Here is a 6,591-nt window from a genome sequence, read left to right as displayed (position 1 = left end):
ACTGAAGCCTATTTCCAGACTTGTATGGAATTCAGTCACCTAGACATAATTGACCACCCTTGTGTTGGGTGGCCTTTATTCCCCAGCACATCCATAGACAGAGCTGATGCCATGTGACCCAACACCCACCACCATGATTCACGTGGTAAGCCCTGACTGTCCATGTAGAACAAAGGTTCCAGATAAACAAAGTCATTCATGGTAGGCAACACACTCCAAGGACAGATTGAGGTCAAGGGATGAACCTTCTTTGAGAAGTATTAGTTCTTTTTCCTGAATTCTAAGTATTCATGTAATATTCAAATTACTTGCAATATTCTTATTTCTCCCACATGTGACAGCCAGATACTGTGTTGAATCTTCTCCTCCATGGCTCTTCCCTTTCTTTGGTCTCTCTCAGGGAAGGATGAAAAACTCTGGATTCATTTAAGACACTATATTACATTAATAGCAATTTATGGTGATTTGCATAAGGTCAGTTACAGTGTAAATACTAAGGACTGGTCGAAATTGGAGCATACACTCATACCTTGACATCCAAAATCTGTAGCTATCAAGTGCCTGATATAAAATGGCATTGCATTTCCAAATGGCTTACACCTGTACTCCTATAGATTTTAAGTCATTTCTGGTACCTAATGTAGTATAAAATAGTCTGTAAATAATTACTATACAGTACTGTTCCATGTACATCAAGAGGAAATGTATCATTCTCAGTACAGCTGTTCCTTTTATTGTTTTTATTTCAAACAGACTTTTTGGAGCACTTTTGATGTCTGTATTCCTCAGGCTGTAGATGAAGGGGTTCAGCATGAGGGTGACCATCGTGTACATCACTGAGGCTTTTGCAGTGCAGTGTGAGTTTTAGTTGCAGCAGAACCAAGGTAGACATCTAGATCTGTTCTGTAAAATAAAGAGACCACTGATTGGTAAGATGCACAGGTAGAAAATGCTTTATACTTCCCTTGACATGGTGAGATTGCACGGATGGAGGAAACTATCTTGGAGTAAGAGAAAATGATGCCAGTGAGAGGACCACCACACAGTAGCATGGCTATACCATATGTCATTATATTATAAAGAAATTTGTCAGAACAGGCAAGTTAGACCACACAATCCAGTTCACAGTAGAAGTGTGGTATTTCTGAGTGTGCACAAAAATGCATCTGCAACACTCTTAAGCTTTGCATGATAGAATACAAGAGGCTCACCATCTAGGACACCAGAACCAGCAACACAGAGAGCCAGGGTTTCATGATGACCGTGTAATGCAGGGGTGGTTGATGGAATCAAAGCAATCATAAACCATCACTGACAACAGAAAAATGTCCAACATTATAAAGAGTATCACAAAATGCATGTGGGTGATGGAGGATTTATAGGTGATGGTCTTGCTCTGTGTCTGTATGTTTACCATCATCTTTGGGACAGTGGTAGAGGTGAAGCTGATGTCCACGAAGGACAGGTTGGAAAGGAAGTAGTACATGGGCTTGTGCAGGTGGGAGTCTGAGGTCATGGCCAGGGTGATTAAGAGGTTCCCATCACAGTGAGCAAGTACATGGATAGAAAGAGTCCAAAAAGGATAAACTGCAACCTGGGATCCACTGAAATCCCAAGAAGTAGAAATTCTGAAATCTGCGTGTCATTCTTTGGCCCCATGTGGTTGATGTGACTAACGTAAAAGAGAAAAAGACATGACACAATTATGAATAACCATATGACAGAAATATGGTCTTATACATTCTGTAATCAGGATATGAGTTACTAGGTTTTGTGTGTGAATCTTCTCCATTTGCCATTCCTGACTTGCAAATCCAGCCCAACTCTGACCATTTTCTGAAGAGGTTAATCATTCTAAAATTGTATGCACTAATTTTTCATTCATTATGAAAATATGATTCAGTAATATTTTGTCGCAGGCACTGTTCAGGAGATGATTGTTCTGTGCAAAAAAAGCAAGTGTTCCTATAACTCAATGAATGTGAAATACAACCAGAAATGAAAGAAAATGTAATTATGTAACATAATCATCATGAGACATGACAGTTGGTGACAGATACTATTAAGTAAAAAGAAGATATAAAATAAAGTCTAGCTATTATTTTTTTCTAAAATTTCAGTCAAGAACAGCAGTTCAGTGACACTTGCAGTGGAATAAAAACAGGAAGGCAAGGAGGGGTACACAAAGTCATCTGCAGATGTCGGTACCTAGAAGGAGGAAAAGTTCTTTTACAAATTGCTCGATTGAAATTTTCACAGTCAACAGGAAGACCTTTGTGAGTAGGCAGATGAGAAAGGAGAGTGACGGGAGATGGTGGTGGGGAATAATGAATAAAGTGTATCCACTGCTGCTGAAGCGCAAGGCACAAGTGATCAGTCTGTCCAGATATTCTTGTGCTTGTAATTATTTTTTGTGGTGGGGTTATTGTTTGTAGAGACCAAAGTTTATTTTCCAAACATTTTATTTATATGATAACTCTACCAGGGTGTTAACTGTGACATTTCCATATATACATATATTGTACCAAGGTTTGGTTAATCCCCTCAATTATTCTCCCTCTTCCTCCAGTCCCCTTCTTAAAATGATTTCCACAGGATTCAATGTTTCATATTTATATATGCATATGTACGTATAGAATGTGCTTCAAACTTGTTCACATCCTTTCCCCTATGCACTTAACCTTTCTCCTCCCATAAATGTCCTCCCCTTAACATGACTTGCTTTTCAATCCTGTCCATTGTTTTAGTGTCTTTTCACTAACCATGTCTGCTAACCATGGTTTTCTTCTCTAGTTCTGTGAGATAAACTTTTTAGACTGCTCAGGAAACTCAGTTGGCAATTCTTATCCTAGTGCCCAGGTTTTTTCATGCTCAATATCAGAGAAGGCAGACCCCATTGCCGTCCCCTTGTTTGATATCCTCTCTATGTTATTTCAGGGTTTCTGTTTTGAACCATTTGAACAAATCCACTGGGCAAACTCCAGACCTGCCTGTGCTTTTATCCAACATATGAAGATTTCCCAGTGTACACACTATAAATTCCACATGCACCACGATGAATCTTCCCTTTTACACTAAATAGAATCATGCATTAGATAATCACCAAGGACACTGCATCAAACACACACACTTACTACACTGTTCTGTGTCTCAACATCATGATGCAAGATCTGAATGAGCAGAGACATGATCTGCTTTGTTCACCATTTGGTTTTCACAGTGGAATCAGAAGGTATCTATGCTTGAGAAAATAAAATATTTAAAAAGAAGATGTTAGAAAATGAAAGAATGGCAGGGGGGTGGCAGGGCAAAATAAAAACTCTAAGAAACAAAATTGAATGGTTCAAGAATTAAGTGAAATACATATCTAACACCAAAAGTTTAATTCCAACAACATGCTTTAACAACTAAACTATCAGAGACCTAGATATAAAAATATATAATGGAAAAGTTTCTTAAATATTGAGTTATGTGTTAGGTGGTCAATTACTTTTTGGTTAATGAATCAGAAATTATTCTTCAGTATACACTGACATTTAACACATGATGAGGTATTTGATTTTAATTGCCTTGCAGAATCTGAATAATAAAATTAAAGCTGATCTAAATGGCTTTGTATCCTGAAGAAAATGAAATTGGTGCCTTAGCTCACATACCTACCAAAGTCAGATATTTGAGATCTCAGTATGAAAGTAAACAATGTGCTTTAGAGGAACATCAGGAAAACTATATGTAATGGTAGTGGTGGGAAAAATCACCATGAATAGCAAAACAATGACAGAAGTAAGAATATAGACATATTCCTCTAAATACAATTTAAAATTTTGGGGAAAAATATACTCCAAAAATAGATAAATTTTAAACTCAAAACTGCAGTTGAAATTCTGATAACTGTGGAAATTTGCAGAAGATAATAGTGAGCCAATGAAACGAAATCTCAGAAATAAGAAAGATGCTCAAGTCACTGTGCATCCCTCTACAGGTAAGACCATATTTCTTTCCCACCTGATTAAACACAAAAGTCTGGGACACACATTCTACTCACACTGAATCCACTTTAATCCTCTCAGTCCTTCTTGGCTTCCACTGCCATCACTTCATTGACAACAATGACCCTGCATAGCTGAATTCAATGTTCACTTTTCTTTCTAGGCTGGTAAATAATCAAATGAATGAATTAAACAAATAAGCCACAACCATCTCTCAGCTCTGGGCTGGGCTGCATTGGCTCTTTAGTGACCTTAAGCAAATGTTCTTGTCTTTCATCTCTCAGAAGGTATCCTTCAGCACCTGCTGGGCTCTCAGACTCACCTGGATGGGTTTTCTGAATAGAAGGTCTCCCTGTAGAAGTCCAAGTCCCTTTCTGGACAGTTAGCGTGGATACTGAAGCTATGTAGGTGGACAGGCTGGCAGGAAAAATTAAGCATCAGTCCCCAAGATACGAGCTCCAAAGCAAAAAAAATATGTCCTTCCTGACCAAGATTGCACCTGCTGGGTGATAGCAGAAAAGCTGATGTTTACAGCTCTGTATCTTTGGTCTCCTATTCCTACTATTCCTGAGTACTGCATTTCTCCATGGGACATGGCTGTGCACTGAAATCCATTTCTTTTTCTTTCTGACAACTCATTAAATATCTAGTCAATTAGTTTTTATTCCTAGCTCTACAAGGACTCTTCTGTCTTCTGAAGTTCTAAACTCTCAACACTGTCCCAAACCTCAATGTTTTCTCCAAAGACTAAGACCAATGAACACACCTTGACAATATTCCTTGGCTCCCAGAAGCCTTGACTAGTGTTGAATATCAACCCTGAAATCTCAAAATATTTACTAATCCTTCTTCAATAAGGAGATGACATGTGGCCACTTAATGTAAAAACATGAGCAGCAAATCCTTGACTTTTTTATTCAAAAAATTTAAAATATCCTGTGTATAACTCAAGTCAATACCACACTTGGGGATATACCAAGAGGAATTTAAGTCAGATTACAATAAAGGCACCTGCACACCCATGTTTACTGCAGTGTTATTCACAATAACTTAACTATTGAAATAGCCAAGATGCCCCACTACTGAAGAATGGATTATGAAAATGTGGTATTGATATACAAAGGAATTTTATTCAGGCATAACAAAGATTGAAATTTTGTTGTTTGCAGGTAAATGGATGGAACTGAAGAACATCATCTTAAGTCAAGTTAGCCAGGCTCAGAAAGCCAAAGTCCACATTTTTTCTCTCACATGTAGTATATAGAGCTAATACAAATACATTTAGGTCACGTTCATGGGAGGTTACTAATGAGAGAGGGACAGTAAAAGATGGAAATGAAAAAGGTGAATATGGTTGTTGTACTTCTTATACAAGAATGAATATAGAAATTTTAACCTATTGAAATCACCATAAATGGAGACTAAGTTAGAAAGGAGAAAAATAGAGAAGACATGAACCAATTCAGTTTATAGTATATATATATGGAAATGTCACAAGGAAAACCAAGGTATAACTATCTTAAAAAACAAAAATGTCATTTTCAAACAAAAACAGAGAACGGGAGAATAAAATAAGTAATAATTATATATTTGGATCATTACTGTCAATGTGCTCAACTTGGAAGAATACTTAAGTATTGGGAGTTCATATCTATAAATGTAGAATGGTGCTGTACTATAACCTGTTGAATATTAGCAGAGCATGGTGATACAGAAAGAATAAGAAATGCTTGAAGTTCCAAGGACAGACCTCTTGGACTATCAATATGCTCTTTAAAAACAATAAAAGACAGGAGGGTAAAATAGGTCTTTTCCAAGGTTGGGCACCAAGGAGAGGAGGTATACATCAGGAAAGGGTGAATGAGGGTGAATATGGTAGGTGTATTTTGTATCCACATATGAAAATAGAAGAATGAAACCTGTTGAAATTGTTCTAAGAAGGGACAAGAGGAATGAGGAATGTGATGGAGGGAGTAAATATAACTAAGGTATTTTGTAAGAACATATATAAATATCACAATGTATCTACCTGTATGACTATTATATGCTAATACTTTTTTAAAAAAGAAAAGTTTGACCTCAGATTCAGAGAGGACCTTAGATATAATGAGATAAATGTCTCAGTTATACATTGTATTATGCTATACAATCATTTATTTTGCACCCTGAAATTGCAGTCAATGAAGTCTGGGAGTTTGCTGTTCATGTGTAAGGCTTTATTCATTAAGGATTGTATGGCATGTATTACATGTTATTGTTTAATTATTTGGTTTTTCTTGGCAACTTCCAGTGCAACTAATAAATATGAATTCTTCCATTGTTCTAAATAATGTTCCCTCTCATTTCTGAATGCTGCCATGAACACTAGAAATGTGTCAAGCAAACAGCACCAAAGTCATCCATAAGTATCACTTTATGATCACAAATAACTTTGATCTTCATAATAAATACATAACACGCAGGGAACTTGGAGAGAGGCAGAGGAGGTAAATTCAAGTATAATATATTTGATACATTGTGATATATTGTAACAACTTTTGCAAATGCCAAAATGTACCTCTCCCAACACAACAATTTAAAAAAAACATTCAGGGAACTTGAA

General features: G+C 36.8%; 1 pseudogene; it reads right to left on the bottom strand.

The window, feature by feature from the left end:
• Positions 1 to 594: 594 nt before the first annotated feature.
• On the bottom strand, positions 595 to 1,659 carry LOC109678945 (olfactory receptor 7A10-like; annotated as a pseudogene).
• Between the last annotated feature and the right edge of the window lie 4,932 nt (positions 1,660 to 6,591).

The sequence above is a fragment of the Castor canadensis genome, chromosome 14, assembly GCF_047511655.1.
Source record: "Castor canadensis chromosome 14, mCasCan1.hap1v2, whole genome shotgun sequence".
Classification (NCBI taxonomy): Eukaryota; Metazoa; Chordata; class Mammalia; order Rodentia; family Castoridae; genus Castor; species Castor canadensis.
Note: the sequence above shows the minus strand (reverse complement) of the source record. Positions and strands in the feature narration are given on the sequence as shown.